The following is a 20351-nucleotide window of genomic DNA, read 5'->3' as shown; positions in this document are numbered from 1 at the left end:
TACAGTAAGTGTTATTTAAACAGTTCCTATTCAGTGAAGGTAGATAAAGGTTCATTTAAGTCCAGGAGGTCACGGAAATGTAAGACTGTACTATGGATTGGATGGTCATCTATGTGACCTAGAAGGCTGCAGAAATATTTGCATGGAGGAAGAGAAAACAGCAAGTCCTCTGTCCAAGTCCTACATCACTACATGGTGAATGAAAATGGGGTGGTCAAATTATTTGAAGTTGATACAACAAGCAAACAGAAAGGACATTGTTGGGGGGAGGGGGGGAGGGAGAAGGGAGGGAGGTTTTGGTGATGGGGAGCAATAATCAGCTACAATGTATATCGACATAATAAAATTAAAAAATAAATAAATAAATAAAATAAAACTGTAAAAAAAAAAAAAAAAAAAGAAAATGGGGTGGTCAGGGAGTGAGAGTACAAAGCGAACAAACCTGAGAGTCACAGTTGAAGTACAGGTGAGAATTGTGATGGAAGCCATCCTTTTTCTTCTTCTCTGGTGACAACACTGGTTTTCCTTTGAGAATTCACCCTTCTACCATTCTGTTCAAGGCTGGTCCAAGTACAGTGAATAAGAGAATTTTGGTAAGAGTTACCTAAAAAGAGACCTTTTTCCAGCTGAACTTGACTGAGAAGGAACCCAACACACCAAAGGTGACATAACATAGTAGAGACAGTGAGTAGGTCAGCGTTCTGAAGGAACAGTTTGAACCTCAAATTAAGCTGCACTTGAAACCAGCCTACCTCAGACCACTTTTCAGGCACACAAGCCATCACATTTTTTTTTTTTAATCCTCATGCAGTTTGAATTGCATTTTTCTGTTACCTGTAGCTGAAAGAGAACTAACTGATACGCCAAGCATAATCATGAGAGTAGATGGAGCCAGACCTAAGGAACAGTGTATGTTACTTGCACATACAAAAAAGTCAAGAAAAAAAAAGTTAATAGCTTATGTTACTTTGGGCAGACTGCCTGGATTTAAATTCCAGATTCACCACTTATTACCTGTGTAACTTTGTACAAGTTACTTAACTTCTTTGTTCCTTTCATTCTTCACTGGCAAAATGAGAATAGTTAGTTTCTGTCTCATAAATGTGTTAATGAGGATTAAATGAGTTAGCTCTTAGAACAATCTCATTCTTATTTGTCAGAACAAGATAATCCGAGAAGGGTGAACCTGGAGGTGCTGGAGAAGTGAAGATGAGGATTTTCAGCAGAAAGAGTGAAAATGTTGTCTTAGAAAAATGAGACAATGGCATATGGGAAGCAAAGCAGGAGAAAACCAGAATCCCAGGCAGGCAGGTGTCAAGAAGGAGTTGGAGGGGGGATGTGGACTCCCTCCAAGGTACCTTTAAAGGTCTGAGAGTAACAGGGAATGGGGAAAGACAATTTTAAGAAGAGGGAAAAGTACTTAAAGAAGTGTTGGTGTGGTTTATAAATTTTTCTTTTACATCAGAGACAGAAAGCTGTAAATTTTGTATTTATTAATGTGATCCTGCTCTAAACCTGGGCCATGCAAAGCCCTCGCTTATAGTTGGGTTATATATTCTTTGGCAACATCACTGGTATTGATGATGAAAAAAAAAAGGCAAGGACAGGGGAGTAGAAGAAATCTCAAGAAAAGATCCGAGGGCACATAGAGTTTTCAAAATCTTTCCCATCTTTAGTGTTAGAACAGTCAACTGGTTTTCACAATGAGAGTATCCTATTCTTTTAAAAGCAGGACTGATACTCTGGTTTCCCATCAGATGGTATAAATCTTTCACCTTTTTAAAAGCAGGACTGAACTGCTTCGCTAGTTAGCTATGGTAGGAAAGAGGAGGTGTTTATGAATGCAGGTGTGTGTGTGTGTGCGCTCACACATCATAAGTGCTGAAACATCTTCCCTGAATAATATACCTACCACACTCATTGCTAATTCCAAACCTCATTCCATGTTGTGCCCAGGTATGAAAGAGGGAGAAGAAAATATGTCCACTTCACTGCTGCTGATGCATAGACACTATTAAGATTTATTATGTGATTAAAACATTTGATGGAGAGCTGTGCATAAGATACTCAAGTTATATTCTGACTATATGTGAACATTAACATGAACCACTCAAGATTTTAAAATTAGTGAACTATACTCACAAGTATTCCAATGTATTCTATGTATACACAGATGTTCACTGCAGAAATATTTTTTAGTGAGAAAAGAAAAGATCAGGGAGCTAGTGGGGTTTTCAAAGTCTTTCCCATCTTTAATGGAAGCAACCTAACTGTCCACCAATAATGGAATAGTTTAATCATGACATACCAAGTATATTATAATGTTGTTTAAAGGTGTTACAAGTATGAATTAATTTCATAATTAAAATTTTTTGATGTAAAATTTTGTAAATATCAGCTGTATTATACAGCTGGTAGAAAGAGTAAGGTGGATACGTATGCCTTACGTGAAAAGATATTATGAAGTAACATTTGTAAATTTTAAAAAGTTACAAATCATCTATGTTGTAGAATCCCATTTGTAAAATAAATATTTAAAATTCTGCAATTATGTGTGTTATTTGTACATCTGTAGAAGATTCTACAAGGACACATTCCAAACTGTTATCAGCGTTTATCTCTTGAAATTGGTAATGGAGAGTGTAAGCAGAAGACTGCTACGTTTTAATTATAAATTTTCTGTATTGTGTGAAATCTTAATAATTACGTATTGCTTTTTCTTTAGTGTAAAGCAAAACGATAATCTGATATTTAAAAGGATATGTAAATAATTGCCTTATTTTAAAACTGTGTCAAATCACATGAAGAACCAATTTTCAAGATAATATGACTTGAAATGTCGTTAGCTCAGTGATTTTTTTTCTATGATTAAAATAATGAAAAATGAAACGCTGGTGTAGAGGTCATAAAGTTATATGTAAGATGCAGAGCAATATGACAGCATAAACCAAAAAGTTGAGAATCAGAATTCAGGTGTATTATGCTGCCAAGGGCATTTTCTGGATCTCTGCTACAATCTAGAGCCTTAGAAACGAACTAGAACAATCAAATGCTACCTTACTCTGACGGCCCACCACTTTTCTCTTCTAATCCAATCACTGTGTGTAAAAACTAATCTGCTTTCTTGCTTTGGGGGAATAAATAAGGACAAAAATTTGGAATGGTGTCTATAACCAAAAGTCAAAATACACTTTGCACACATGAATTCTCTAATAAGCTATTATTATTATTAGGTTAAAAAAAAAAAAAACTAGAGTTATGCCTCTGGCTTTATTTTTTTGCTCAGGATTGCTTTGGCAATTCAGGGTCTTTCGCTGTTCCACAGGAATGTCAGTATTGTTTTTTTGTTTCTGTGAAGAATGTCATTTGCATTTTGATGGGGATTGCATTGAATTTGTAGATCACTTCGGGTAGCATGGACATTTTCACTCTATTAATTCTTCCAATCAGAAAGCACGGTATGTCTTTCCACCTTTTTGTGTCCTCTTTAATTTCTTGCAGTAGTGTTTTGTAATTCCCATTGTAGACATCTTACACCTCTTTGGTTAAATTGATTCCTAGGTTGTTTTTTTTGTTGTCGCTGGTTTTTTGGTTTTTTTTTTTTGTGTGTGTGTGTGTGTGTGTGACCATCATAAATGGGCTTGCTTTCTTGATTTCGTTTTTGCTAGTTCACTACTGGAGTATAAAAGTGCTACTGATTTTGGGGTGTTGATTTTGTATCCTGCAACTTTACTGAATTATTAATCAGCTCTAATAATTTTTTGGTAGAGTCTTTAGGTTTTTCTCTATATAGGATCATGTCATCTGCAAACAGTGATAGTTTAACCTTGTCCTTTTCAATCTGGATGCCCTTTATTTCTTTCTCTTGCCTGATTGCTCTGGCTAGCACTTCCAATACTATGTTAAATAGGAGTGGTGAGAATGGGCATCCTTGCCTTGTTCCTGTTCTTAAGGGGAAAGCTTTCAGCTTTTCTCTATTCTGGATGATATTGGTGGTGGGACTGTCATATATGGCTTTTATTGTGTTAAGATACTTTCTTTCTATGCCTAATTTGCTGTGAGTCTTTATCATGAAGGATGTTGAATTTTGTCAAATGCTTTTTCTGCATCTATTAGATAATCATATGGTTTTTGTCTTTGTTTTTGTTGATGTGGTGTGTCATATTTATTCACTTGTGTATGTTGAATCATCCTTGCATCGCTGGGATGAATCCCACTTGATAATGGTGTGTAATTTTTTTTCATGCATTGCTGTATTCTGACTGCTAATATTTTGTTGAGGATTTTTGTGTCTATGTTCATCAGAGATATCAGCCTTTAAATTTCTGTTGTATCTTTGTCTGGTTTTGGTATCAGTGTGATGCTGGCCTCATAGAATGAGTTTCAGAGAATGGCTTCTACTTCAATTTTTTGGAATGATTTGAAGAGAATTGGTATTGATTCCTTTTTAAAAGTTTGACAGAATTCAGCAGTAAAGCCATCTGGTCCAATCTTCTTTGTTTGAAGATTGCTGCTGCTTCAGTATCGTATCTTGTTATTGGTCTGCTCAGGTTTTCTATTTCTTCTCTGGGATACACTGGGGAAAATACTGCCTCTTCAATAAATGGTGCTTGAAAAGTTGGACATCCATATGCAGAAGAATGAAACTGGACCTGTACCTCACACCATATACCTAAATAAACTCAAAATGGATTAAAGACTTGAGTATATGATTTGAAACCATAAAATTGCTAAAAGAAAACATAAGGGAAACACTCCAGGAAGTAGGACTGGGCAAAACTTTATGAATAAGACACCAAAAGCATAAGTAAAAAAAGAAAAATAAACAAATGGGATTACATTAAACTGAAAAACTTCTGCACAGGAAAGGAAACAATAACAGAGCAAAAAGACAACCTATGGAATGGGAGAAAATATTTGCAAACTGTACATCCGACAAGGGATTAATATCCCAAATATACAAGGAACTCAAAAAACTACACAATAAGAAAACCCAAATAATCCAATTAAAAAATGGGCAAAGGAGGTGAACAGACATTTTTCGAAAGAAGACATACAAATGGCCAACAGATACATGAAAAATTGCTCACCATCACTAATCATCAGGGAAATGCAAATCAAAACCACACTGAGATATCATCTCACCCCACTTAGATTGGTCATTATTAAAAAGACCAAGAATAACAAATGCTGGCAAGGATGTGGGGAAAGGGGAACTCTTCTTCTACACTGTTGGTGGTACTGTAAATTATTACAGCCATTATGGACAACAGTATGGAGGTTTCTCAGACAACTACAGATAGAACTACCATATGATCCAGCAATCCCACTGCTGGGTATATACCCAAAGAAATGGCAATGATCATGTACTCCCATGTTTATTGTAGCTCTATTTACAATAGCTAAAATATGGAACTAATGTAAATGTCCATCAACCGATGACTGGATAAAGAAAATATGGTATATATACACAATGGAATACTACTCAGCCATAAGAAAAGAATGAAATTCTGCCATTTGCAGCAATATGGATGAGCCTGGAGAAAATTATGTTAAGTGAAATAAGCCAGACATAGAAAGAGAAATACTGCATGTCCTCACTCATAACAAGCAAAATGTTCTTAATATATATTAGTACTCAGATCTCTATCATTGCAATATTTTTTCTCCCAAAATCTTATTAAGCTGGTGAATTTGGTTGGCCTTATTTGAAAACCAAATAGGTGAGATTTTGAAGGAACTACCATAATTCTGTATACAGTAATTCCTCCTTATCTGCCAAGAATACATTGCAAGACCTCCAGTGGGTGCCTGAAACTACTGATAATACAGAGCCTTGTATATACAATGTTTTTTTTTTCTGTACATAAATACCTATGATAAAGTTTAATTTATAAATTTAGCACAGTAAGAGATTAAAAATAATAATAAAATAAAATTGTAACAATACACTGCAATAAAAGTTATGTGAATATGGTCTCTCTGTCTCTCTCTCTCCCAAAATATAATATTTTCTGACCACAGTTGCTTGTAGGTCACTGAGACTGTGGAAAGCAAAACCACAGATAAGGGGGAACTACTGTACCACAAAACATCACCCCACCAGCTTGTTATGGTTTTACAAAGTTGGTTACTAGTGGACAGGGCAGAAAAAGTGCATATGGAGTGATTAGATAGTTAAAATACCATTGTAAATTAGTGAAGGTGAGTTTTCTGGCTGATGAATTGGTATTGCAGGTTCTGGAGCAACACTGTACAGAGTTTGGAAGTTGCAGTAGGGCCAGTGATGAGAAGCAAGGCAATAAAAAAGCACACATTTTTACATATCACAGATATTCACTGAAGGCCTTTGAAGTACCAGATTCTGGTCCAAGTGTTGGTGACAGAGCAGTGAACAAGACAGACAAATCCGGTCTTTGTGCTCATACATTCTAGTGGAAAGAGACTGAAAATGAATAGGTGGCAAACAAAATAAAGTGATAAGCTCTTTAAAAAAACATAAGACTGAGTACGGGATAGAGAGTGACTGAAGAAAAGTGCTGTTTTATTTAGTGTGGTCACACAGGTCATTCTGCTAAAGTGATATCTGAGCAGAGACGTGAAGAAATCAAAAGAGCAAACCAAATGGGAGATAGATGTGGAAAGAGTGCTTCATGCAGAGGAACAGGAAGTATTCATTTGCTAGGGCTACTGTAACAAAGTGCCATGAACTGGGTGGCTGGAAACAACAGAAATGTATTCTTTCACAGTTTTGGAGGCTAGAAGTCTGAAATCAAGGGTCAGCAGAACTATGCTCTCTCTCAAGGCTCTAGAACAGAATCCTTTGTGTCTTCCAGCTTCTGGTGGCTCCTGGCCATACTTGACTTGTGGCAACATCACTCCAGTCTCTGCCTCTATCTTCGCATGGTCTTCTCTGTGTTCCTCTGTGTCCTTTCATCTTCTTATCAGGACACAGTCTTAGGATTTAGGGACCACTCTAAATCCAGGACGATTTGTCTTGAGATTCTTAACCAATTACATCTACAAAGACTCTATTTCCAAATATTCTGAGTTTCTGGGCAGATGTGATACTATACAACAAAGTATAAAATCCCTGAGGCGGGAACATGTTGGAGGAACAGAAACTAGGCCCCTCTCTCTTACCATATACCAAAACCAACTCAAAATACATGTAAGACCTGAAACTATAAAACCACTAGAGAAAACATAGATGAAACACTGTAAGACTTGGTCTGGCCAAAAAATTTATGCAGAAGACTTCTAAAGCAAGGCAATAAAAAGAAAAAGACACATATGATATTACATCAAGCTAAAAAGCTTCTGAACAGCAAAAGAAACAATTAACAGAGTGAAGAGGCAAACAGCAGAATGGAAAAAAATATTTGCAAACTATTTGTTCAACAAGGGAATAAATATACAAGAAACTGAAACAACTCAACATCAAAAAACAAAAATAATTTGATTAAATGATGGGCAAATGAATTAAATAGACATTTCTTGAGAGAAGACATAGAAATGGCCAACAGGTACATGAGAAAATGCTCGACAACACTAATCATTAGGGAAATGCAAATCAAAACTACAGTGAGATATCATGTCACCCCAGTGAGAATGGTTATCTGAAAGACAAAAAATAAAAAATGCCAGCAAGGATGCAGAGAAACAGGAACACTTATATACTGTTGATGGGAACGTAAATTAGTACAGCCATCGTGGAAGATAGTACAGAGGTTCCTCAAAAAGCTAAAAATAGAACTACTATATGATCCAGCAATCCCACTGCTGGGTATTTATTCAAATGGAAGAAAATTGGCATGCTGAAGAGATACCTGCACCCGCATGTTTATTGCAGCACTAGTCACAACAGCCAAGATATAGAGTCAACCTAGGTGTCCATCAACAGATGAATAAAGAAAATGTGGTATACATACACAATAAAATACTATTGAGCCATAAAAAGAATAAAATTCTGTCATTTGGGACAGCATGGATAAGCATGGAAGACATTATGTTAAATGAAATGTCAAATAGATAAAGATAAATATCACATATTCTCTCTTATATGTGGTAGCTAAAAATAAATAAATAGCTGAACTTTTAGAACTAGAGAGTAGAATCGTGGTTACTAGAGGCTGGGAACGGGTGGAGGTATAGGGTGAAGTTGGTTAATGGATACAAAATTGCAGCTAGATAGGAAAAATAAGTTCTAGTGGTGTACAGTACTGTGAGACATCAATAATTAACAATAACTTATTGTATGTTCTCAAATAGCTAGAAGAGAGGAGAGCAAATGTTCTTATCACAAAGAAATAAAATTTTTCAACGATGAGTATGCGAATTACCCTGACTTGATCATTGCACATTGCATACATGTATTGAAATATGACTCTGTACCTCATAAATATGTATGATCAATATGTTTCAATTAAAAAATAAATTCATATAAACAAAAGCAATTTATATCCAAAGAAACTGTCTTCTAATATCAAGTCTGAAATAAAGAGGTTTTCAAAAAATACATCAATAAAAACTGAGAAAGATTTCCAAAAAATACATTTAAGTAAATTCAAACATTCTTTGAGTAATATGAGCAAACCAAACAAAAAAAATATGGAAAGAAAGAAAAGAAATGTTAAACTTGGGTAAGCTAAACAACTAGAGTATATAAAACAATAGCCAAAATATCTAATACATAGGACAAAAATTGTGAACAAGAAGGTAATGACTTGAGAGAAGTGTGATTTGGAATACAGAATTCTAAGGTCTTTTTATTTACTGAAAGGATGGTTAATATACTAATTAAATTTAGAACTTAAGTATATGAGTAGGGCAAATGGTAAAAGAATAGAAATAGAAAAGTGTAACTTCTGAATTAGAAAAAATCAGAAAAAATTTTTTTAATATGGGAAGGGACTCTGAGATGTGGGAATAACCAAAATGTTTTTCCTGCTGTCACTCACCACTCAACACAACAGTTCTGACACCAGAGGTGGAGGTGGTGGGCTTTCCCCATACACCAAGCAATTCTCTGGCAGACACCAGCTGGAGGCCACCTGATTCCACTGAATTTGGACACTATCTACCTGGAAATAGCATCAGATTTCACAAGACTGCCCCCCACTTCCAATAGCAAGTCCCAGATTCTGACTTTTAGTTCTGAACATCTGTCTATAAATTGGGGTTCCCATGACCCACTCCAAGGGTTCAATTGTTAAAGTGGCTTACCAGGACTCAGGGAAACACTTTACTTATGTTTACTGGTTTATTAATAAAGGATAGACATGATCATCCAGATAAAGAGGTACATAGGACAAGATCTAGAAGGGTCCTCTGAACAGAGGAGCTTATGACCCTTTGGAGTTGGGGTGTGCCACCCTCCCAGTATATAGATGTATTCACCAACCTGAAAGATTCCCAAACCCCATAGTTCAGGGATTTTTTATGGAGGCTTTATCAAGTAGGAATGATCAATTATTTAATTCATTACCAGCCCTCTCCAGAGAATGTGTGTGACTGAAAGCTCCAAGCTTATAATCTTGGCATTGTCTTTCTGGTGAACGGCCACCCTCCAGGAGCCCACCTATTGTCACCTCATTAGAAGAGAAGATGTTCCTATCACCCCCCAAAATCCAAGGGATTTAGGAGCTCTGTCTCAGGAACCAGAGCAGAGGCCAAATATTAGAACAAAAGATTCTCCTAGCACACCTATCACTCAGGAAATTACAAGAGTTTTAAGAGGTCAGTGCCAGGAACTGGGGAAAATAACTATATATATATATTTATATATACTTATATAAATATTTATATATACTTATTTAATATATATATTGATATTTTTATATATATATACATTTATTTTATTTCACAGGATAAATAGAAAGCACTAAATAAGGTGGAAGAAGTAAATCCAAATACATCAATAATCATAACTAATTTGAATAGACTAACTTCTTTAGATAAAAGATTATTGTGAAACTAGACTTTTTAAACTATCAAGACATGTTCTGTTTACAGGAGATGCACCTGAAACATAAGGATATAGAAAAGTTTTCAGTAAAAGGATGGAAAGATATACATCAGACAAATGCTAACCAAAGAAAGTTGATGTGGCTATATTACTATGAGACAATGGAGATTATAAAGGAAAACCATTGTTACAGGCTTATTTAATCAATAACTATTTATTAAGAAAATTTTCAATTCCCCAGTTATACATAAGAAATCTAAATTTAAATGCACCTAATAATTTAACTTCAAGATATATAACACACAAACTGTCTGAACTACCAGAAAAAAACTGACAAATTTTTACATCACAGCAGAAAAAATAACACATCTCTTTCAGTAAATGAAAAAATAAATCAGACAAACATAAAAAAAAAAAGACACAGATTTTAACTCATGACTTAAAAGTTGTAAGAGGTGTCATCAAGAAGGTGGAATAAATGGTACTAAGCATCACTCTTCCCCACGATTGACCAATTCACAACTATTATAAAGCAAAGACCGCCAACCTGGGCCACTGGAGCTCAGGGGAAGAGGAGGAGAGACGCACAGAGTTCGTGAAGGCAGGAGAAACCATGGTGAGAGGAAGAAGAAACTGCTCCAAATGTTTCAATCCCTGTTGTCTTCAGGGCCAGCCCTGTGAGAGGCAGAAAGAACCTGTAACACAGGACCAGGAGCCAGCAAAAGCCACAGTTGAGACCTTTGTGTGGAGTTGCCTAGAGACTGAAGGGGAGAGAGGGCCTTGGAGAACAGACCCCAGACCAGCAAGACCACTGAAATGGTTCCAGTGACCCCACACAGGAGCAAGGAGACACAGCCAGCTGAGGAAGGAAACCACCCAGAGTCTGGTGAGTCATCATGACGAACTCAAGCACAGCCCACCTGAAGGGAAGCATTTGGAGTGCAGGAGGGAGGCTGGCCCCTCAGGATAACATTGGGGTACAGAGTGCACAGCTGATCTGCCTTCTGACAAGCACAGGCCCACTCAGTGGGGACTGCTCAGGACAGTAGAACTACAGCAGGCACAGTTTGCTGGAAAAACTCAGTCCCAGACCAGAATTTCCACACAGCCCATGTGTATCTGACTTCACAAAACCCCGAGTGATTAAAAGGCAAACAATTATAATCTGGTCCACACAAAAAGCCTTCCCCAGAGAACCAGCAGCAAAGAAACAATTTAGCTCAACCACAGAGCTCAAGTGCTGTTCCCCACAGGAAGTTCCCCCAATTTTGGAATTAACCAAAACCATAAACTAGAAACAAAGCTGTGATATTAACCAGTAAAGGTCTAACACCACCAAAGAACACCTATAAAATCTAGAAGAGGTAGCAGTCTCCTCAAATGCCCAGGCATCGATGTAAAGACACAAAGACCAAGAAAGAATAGAGAAATATGACACCAACAAAGGAAACAAATGAAGCACCAGCAATGGACCCAGAGGAACAGTGGGTTTATGAAATGTCTGACAGAGAATTCAGAATAATCCTCTTAAGGATGTTCAGGGAGTCACAAGAAAATAGATAGAAAACAGACAGAAAAGTAAGTGATATCTGGAAAACAACCCAGGAGCAGAATGAAAAACTTGACAAAGGAACTGAATCAATTTAAAAAAAAACATAGAAATTCCAGAAATAAAGAAAAGAAACAGATAACAGTCAATTGAGTGCCAAAATGTCTCTCATCAAATTTCTCAGTAGAAACCCTACAGGCTTGAAGAGAATGGGATGATACATTCAGACTGCTGAAGGAAAAACACTGTCAGCCAAGAATTCTATCACCAGCAAAACTAACCTTCAAATAGGAAGAAAATCAAAGTCTTTCCCAGACAAACAAAAGCTAAGGGAATTCATCAATTATAGACCTGCCTGACAAGAGATGCTAAAGGGAGTTCTTCAGTCTAAAAGATGTTGCTAGAGAGCAGCAAGAAAACATTTGAAGGTACATAACTCGTTAGTAATGTGAGTTCACAGACAACCTCAGAATACCCCAGTGTCATAAGGGTGGTGAATAAGCCACTTACATCCTTAGTTTGAAGACTAAAGGACCAACCTAACAAGGCACTAACATATACAATAACCATATAAGAGATAGGCAATATTAGAAGATGTAACTTGAAACAACAAATTAGCAAAAAGTGGGTGAGAAGACACCAAAGTGTAGAGTTGGCTTTGTATTTTTCATTTTCTTAGATATCAAAGTTAAGTTGCTATTAGTCTAAAATATTCTGTAATAACTGTGACAGGTTTTTTGCAAGCCTCACGGTAACCATAACACAAAAACTTATGAAACATACTAAAAATAAATAGTGAGAAATCAAAATACACTGCTAGAGAAAAACCATTCAATTACAAAGGAACACAGTAAGATTGGAAAAATAGATCAACAAAACAACCAGGAAAAAAGGAATAAAATGGCAGTAATAATCTCTACATATCAATAATAACTCTAAATGTAAATGGAGTAAATGCCCCAATTAAAAGACACAGAGTGACTCAATGGGTTATTAAACAAGAACCAACAATATGCTGCCTACAAGAAACTCACTTCACCTTTAAAGACACACATAATTTGAAAGTGATGGTATGGGAAAAGATATTTCATGCAAACAGAAATCAAAAAAGAGCAGGAGTAACTATACTTATATCAGATAAAATAGACTTCAAGCCAAGGAAAGTAAAAAAAGATAAGGAAGGTCATTATATAATGATAAAGGGATCAATTCAATAAAAGGATATAGCAATTCTAAATATATATGCACCCAGCTCCAGAGATATCAACCAACTACTGTTAGACCTAGCAGGAGAAATAGACTCCAGCACAATAATAGTCAGGGACTTTAACACCCAACTTTCACCAAAGAACAGATCATCTAGACAGAAAATTAAGTAACCAAGAAACATCAGAATCAGCTACCTCATCTAATCACAATGGAATAAAACTAGAAATCAACAACAAAAGGGACTCCAGAAACCATACAAATACATGGAAATTAAACAACATGCTCCTAAACAGTGAAGGGTCAAAGAAAAAATTGAAAGAGAAATTAAAACATTCCCAAGTATAAATGAAAATGAAAACACAACACACCAGAACCTGTGGGATACAGCAAAAGCAGTTCTAAGAAGGAAGTTTATAGCAATAAAAGCCTACATCAAAAAAAGAAGAAAGAAATCAAATAAACAACCTAACATTACACCTCAAGGAGCAAACCAAACCCAAAATCAGTAGAAGGAGAGAAAAGACAAAGGTCAGAGCAGAAATAAATGAATTAGAGATTTAAAAATATACAAAAGATTGATGAAACAAAAACTTTTTTAAAAAAAGTAAACAAAATTTATAAACCTTTAGCTAAACCCCAAAATAAAATCAGAAATGAAAAAGGAGACATTACAACTGATACTGCAGAAATACCAGGGATCATAAGAGACTACTACAAGCAACTATATGTGAACAATCTGGAAAATCTACAAGAAATGGATAAATTCCTGTACACATACAACTTACCGAGGTTGAATTGTGAGGAACTAGAAAATCTAAACAGATGAATAATGAGTAATGAGATTTAAGCAATAATAAAAAGTCTCCCAACAAAGACAATCCCAGGACCAGATGGCTTCAATGCCAGATTCTACCAAACATTTAAAGAAGAATTAATACCAATTCTTTTCAAACTGCTCCAAAACATTGAAGAGTAGGGAATACTTCCAAACTCACTCTATGAAGACAACATTAACCTCATACCAAAACCAGAAAAAGACACAATGAAAAAGGAAAACTACACACCAATATCCCTAATGAACACAGATGTAAGGATCCTCAGTAAAATACTAGCAAACAGAATCTTGCAACACATTGAAAAGATCATTCACCATGATCAAGTGGGATTCATCCCAGGGATGAAAGGATGGTTCAACATACTTAAATCAATAAATGCGATCCATTCCATCAACAGAATGAAGGGAACAAAACATATGATGCTTTTGATAGATGAAGAAAAAGCATCTGATAAAATCCAACACCCTTTGTGATGAAAACACTCAACAAATTAGGTATAGAAGGAATGTACCTCAACACAATAAAGGCCATATACGACAAACCCACAGCCAGTATCAAATTGAATGGACAACAATTGGAGGTTCTTCCTCTAAGATTTAGAACAAGTCAAGGATGTCCATTTTCTGTATTCTTACTCAACATAGTATCATAGTACTGGAAGTTCTAGCCAGAGAAATAAGGCAAGAAAAAGCAATAAAAGGCATCCAAATAGGAAAGGAGGAAGACAGACTATCCCTATTTGCAGATGACATGATCCTATGCATAGAAAATCTGCAAGACTTTACCAAAAAATTACTAGAACTAATAAATGAATTCAGTATAGCGGCAAGACACAAAATCAACACACAAAAATCAATGGCCTTTCTAAACGCCAATAATGCAGTAGTCAAAGAAGAAATCAAGAAAGTAATCCCATTCACAATAGCTACCAAAAAAAATGAAATACCTAGGAGTAAATATAAGCATGGAGAAAAGAGAACCCTCCTACATTGTTAGTGAGAGTGTGAATTGGTGCAGACATTGTGGAAAACAGTATGGAGGTTACAACTCAGCCATCCCACTCCTGGGTATATATCCAGAGGAAATGAAATCAATATATCAAAAAGACACTTGCACTCCCATGTTCATTGCAACTCTGTTCACAATATCCAAGAGATGGAATCAATCTAAATGCCCATCAACAGATGAATGGATTTTAAAAATTGTAATATATATATATATACAATGGAATACTATTCAGTCATAAAAAGAAATAATATCTCATCCTTTCCAGCGACATGGATGGAACTGGAAACCATCATGTTAAGTGAAGTAAGTCAGGCACAGAAAGACAAATACTGCATGATCTCACTCATATATGCAATCTGGAAAAAAAAAAAAGTTGTTCTCATAAAAGTAGAGAGTATAATGGTTATCCAAGGCCAGGAGGAGAGCGGGGTGAAGGGCAGTGGGTGAAGTGGTGGACTATTGGGTACCAAACTATGCTGTCTACCCTAAGTGAATCATTGTGCAGTATATGCATTTATTTAAATGACACACTGCACCCCACAAATATGTAAAAGTAAATGTTTTTTAAAAATAAAATAAAAAAATAAAAAAACTTGTATCTATGGATATATGTAGAATTCTGTGTCCCCAACTAAAGAACACACATTTTTCACAGACATATTTATAAAAATTTGCCTCATTTAAGCCATAAACACATTTGAAAATGTATGTATTATAGAAATGATATTTTCTGACCAAATAAAAAGAATTTATAAATCACAAAAGACTATATTTTAAAACATTTATTTGGAAAAAGAAAAACACATTAATAATTAATGATCAGAAAATGAGTTATAATGGAATTTAGAGAGTATTAGAATGGAATAATAATTTTTAAATTGTACGTACATACACACACTATTGTGTAATGCAGATAAAGTGAAGACAAAAAGTCTTACATGATTGTGCTAGAAAAGAAGAAATCTGAAAATTAATGAGCTAAGCCCAAAGAAAAAGAAAGGAAATAATAAAAGTAAGATAATGCAGTGGAACAATGAAGCCGAAAACTGCTTTTGAAGACTAAAAAAATTGACGCAGTCCTGGCAAGACTAATCTAGAAAAAAAGAGAAAAGTTACTTAAAATATTAAGAATGAAAATACAGATGCAACAAAGATCGTAAAGTTGAGAAATATATTATTAACAATGTTATGCCAACAAATTTGAAAACTTGGGAGATGTAGACAAATTTCTAGAAAAAAACTTAGGGTGTGAACTAATAAAAAGATGAACAAATCTGAAAGGCCATATAGGCACAATAAATTCAAACAATATTTCATAAATTCCCCCATTTAGAGAAGAGATATAAAATAGTGGAGGCAGAATCTTCAGGCGAAAGTCGGACTTTAAATAAATGTACAAATTGAATATAGCATGAATAGATGAAAAGAAATAAGGAAGAAGATCATTTAATAAAAGGAAAGGCCTGGACGAGGCCTTATCTTTACAATACTAAGAAAATAGGACTGCCTATAATAGAGAATACTTGTTGGAAGATAGACCTAAATAATAATGAAGAGATAAGGTAGGGTCAGATCATGAAAGTACTTAAAAGCTCAAGAGAAGAATTTAGAAAAGATATCAGATGACTTCTGGTCAAGATGGCAGAATAGACGGTCCCCAGCGTCACTCTCTCTCACAAATCAACCAATTTACAACTATAAAAAAAAACAACAGCCTAGCTGGGGCCACTAGAGTTCAGGGGAAGAGGGCGAGAGACCTACGGAGTTCATGAAGGTGGGAGAAGCCACCATGAGAGAAAGAAAAAAATGTTCTGACCATTTCGACCCCTGGCCACGTCGAGGCTAGAGCTGCTGAGTGCACTCAGCCGGCAAAAGCTGCAGCTATGCCCTTTGGATGCAGTTGCTTGGAGGTGGCAGGGGAGAAGAGGGCCTTGGTGGCCCCCAGGCCAGCAAGACCACTAATAGGGTTGCCATAGACCCACGAAGGAGCAAGGAGCCACAAAAACTGAAAAAAAGGAGCCACTCAGAGGCCGGAGAGTCATACAAGGGACCATAGCATGGCCTGTCTCATGGGAAGTGTTTGGAGCACAGGCAGTGGGGGAGACGGACCCACAGAAGGAACACTGGGGCACAGCAAGGACAGCTGATCTGGCCCCCAATCAGTGTGGGACCACTCAGAGGAGACTGGTCAGGAACATAGAATTGCATGAGGTGAAGTTTGATAAGACACTGGCCCAGACCAGAGTTTCTACACCATCTAGGTGCACCAGATCTCATGAGAGCTGGAAGTACCTATAAAGTCAACTATTAAAACCTGAGCTGCACAAAAAGCCTTTCCCAGGGAGTCAGCAGCAAAGCAGCAATTTAGCTCAACCACAGAGCTCAAGTACTGGTCCCCATAGGAAGTTCCTCCATTTTAGAAGTAAGCAAAGGATAACAAATTAGTTCCAGTTCAGAGTTTAAGTCATAGGAACAGCAAATAATCCAACACAGAACTGGAAGAAAAAATCCAAGTACCCACAACCAGAGACAAAGTTTGATATTAACTAGGAAAGGTCTCATTTCACCAAAGAACACCTATAACACCTCGAAGGACCAGAAGTCCCCTGGGCTACCAAGCCAGAAAGCAGGGAGGGCCAGGGGCGTCAGCCACGCCCCCCAACATGAGCAACCAGTCCGAAGGGTGAGGGACCAAGGGCCATGGCCACACACCCCCAACACTCACAACCAGCCCAGCAATGACCACCAAGCCGCCGCAGGAAGCACTCCAGGCTCTCCCCAGATGGGATGGTGGGAGGGGCCAAGAGCTGTTGCCACGCCCCCTTGACTCTTGCAACCAAAATAAAAAAGATATCAGAAAAAGAATGAACTATTTAATATTTTTAGTAGAAACCAGTCGTGGTGGGCGAGGAGGAGAGAGGAACCTGATTTAGGCAGGCCAATGAGATGATGGATGAAATCTAGTCTTTTTTCAATTCATTTAAAGTTGAAGATATCAATTTCTTAGTCATGCTAACTCGTGTGTGTGTGTGTGTGTGTGTGTGTGTGTGTGTGTGTGTGTCAGAAATTACTCTAAGCATTTACATGATTATCTTACTTAATTCCCACAAGTGCATTATGGCGGTAGGTAGGTATTATCATTCTGATTTCACAAACAAGGAAAAGTTAAGCAACTTGCCCAAGACTTCTTTTCCAAGAAGTAGACTCAGAACTAGACCCTACAGATTCTGACTCCACGTTAAGTTCCAAATTGCTAACATGGCAGCAGTTTCCCATTAGCACAGTCCGTCCCCTCTAATTGCATCTTACTTTCTTCCCTCACTTTAGGAGGGAGGAAAGGAAATATTTATATTTTCTATAATATAAAATGCATTTATATTTTAAATATATGGTAAGAAAAGATTAAAAGTGAGACACAATACAAAGGTTCTAGTATATACTACATTTATTAAGCAGTATCTCACTGATGTTTGCCAACATATATTCTTTCATGAGTCTAGTATAAAGATGATAATGGATCTTTTTTGTCTTTATTTAATTCTATTATTCAAATGTATTTAGCGCTATTTAAAGGAACATGCAACTAAATTACCAAGAATTACTGTCTATTTCCACTGACAAGTATATTGAACTTTGATGTTTTCCTTTTGTCACAGTAGCCTACTTAGAAATCAAAGTTCTATGAAACCCTTTTTTTGAACTCTAATATTAATTTTAAAATGCATGGATTCAAATATTGCACAAGTTCAGCAAAAAAATGTTAGCAATGTCTCTATTTATTCCTCCATCTGCCAGCACGATTCATAATTCCCCTTTCTTCACTGGTGAAATCTTTACCAACAAGGCACTCATGTAGATTACAAACCCTTTTCTTCTGCCTGGTCATTGCAGAGTTAGAATCATATGCACTCAGTAGAAGAACTCCCCCATCAATTAACCAATCCATGAAAACTCCTCTGTACCTGCTAGATCTCCAACCCAGAGTTTCTCAACCAGGGGCCATTCTGCCTCTTGAAGAGCAGGTGTCTGTCTTAAGAGTTCATTTGTCACAGCGATGGAGTGCTACTGACATCTAGTGGCTAGAGATCAAGGGTGCTGCTAAATCTTCTACCATGCCCAGGACAGCCCCCAAGAAGTATTTAACCCAAAATGTCAATAGTGCCGAAGTTAAGAAACCCTGCCCCTGGTTCCCACGCCTTATTATTCAGAAAGTTATTTTGCTGAGGAAAGAATTAAGCACAAATCTAGGGACAGAGCAGAAGTCGGGTGCAAAGACAGCACCCTAAAAGCTAGACTTAGAACGAAAAGCCAGGTCAGATGGAATAATCATATCTTGCTTATAAACAGACGTGAGAATGCAATTTTTTTCCCTTTATGACGTATTTACACAAGACTGCAGACTCAGGAACCAGACTCCCTGGGTTTGAATTCAAGCTCTGCCACTTACTAGTTTTGTAATATTGAGCGACTTCTTTTCTATTCATCAGCTTCTGCGTTTGTAAGATGGAATAACAACATACATCCCTCTCCAGGTGGTTGTGAGAATGGTATGGGTTACTCTTTGAAAAAGACATAAAACAATATCAAGTGTATACTAAGTACTAGGTACGTGTTAGCTGACAGCACTTTTATGACATGTCTTTCTAATGACTATATTATGCAAGACCATCTTCCCGGTCCTTGTAAATTTTGCAAGAAAAAAATCAGATTCCTTGGTAAGTGAAATAGCTCATATAGATCCAGTCTGGAGCAGCCTGATAACCCCTCCTCTCACTTTCCGTATTTCATCATTTTTAAGGCACACCTTTTTCCCAATTTGAGCATCCCTGAAATTGCCATCTTATAATCAATGGTGTTTCACATATCACTGTCAGCCAACTTGCAATCCTTATGCAGTTATTATTGAGTATGTACCCACCAACGTGGTTATGAGTCCTGGTAATAGGACTGAATCACTGCAGCCTCCTGATATTTCAGTCAGTAAAACAATTGAGGACCTTCTGAAGAAGGCATGTAAGTCCTGACCGGCATCTGAAAACCTTCCTTTGACACTTTCTGCAAACATCAATAAAGTTTGACCATCAACACTGCAGCAGCAGCTTGGAAGAAAATCTTAGTGACAGCAGTTCACTTATGTTCATCCAGAGCACATTGGAACTGAATCCTCTCAGTGCACAGTAGTATATACACGCTTTCAAGAAGTGTGTATATCACCCAAGGTTTTGATGGAATAGTATTGCGTGAGAGATACAGATTTAAATGATTTTAAGACAAAAATGTAAAAAATGGATATAAATAGGAGGAAGTTTTAAGAGTGCTTTACCCAATTATTTCACTTACATTTTTCTCTTTATGTATGTACAAGAGTGATATGTAATAAAAATCTGAGTTTAAATAAGCTTAAAGACCTCTTTCATAAGTATGAAATAAAAATTCCATTTGAAAAAGAATTTATTTGCAGTTTTTTTCTTTCTTAGTGAGACATAAAATATTGGCACATCTAAGATGATGGCATCTTAGAGTTGATGAAATATGGTAATTAGAGCCACAATCCTCCTCAGTAACTGGAATAATTGTGCCCAACAAATTCAGTGGCCTACTCAATGTGCCAGATAATCAAAGAGAAAATTTGCTCCTAACACCTATTAAAAATAAGTTACCAAAAATATCAATTACCATATTTAACAAAAAATGACACTGTAATGAACAATATTTTATTTTTTACGAGATTTTGGTTTAGAACTATTTGCCTTTACACATGTTTACAGTATCCTTCCCTCTT

This window comes from Cynocephalus volans, chromosome 11 (assembly GCF_027409185.1).
Source record: "Cynocephalus volans isolate mCynVol1 chromosome 11, mCynVol1.pri, whole genome shotgun sequence".
Classification (NCBI taxonomy): Eukaryota; Metazoa; Chordata; class Mammalia; order Dermoptera; family Cynocephalidae; genus Cynocephalus; species Cynocephalus volans.
The sequence above is the reverse complement of the archived record's forward strand: the minus strand, read 5'-3'. Positions refer to the sequence as shown.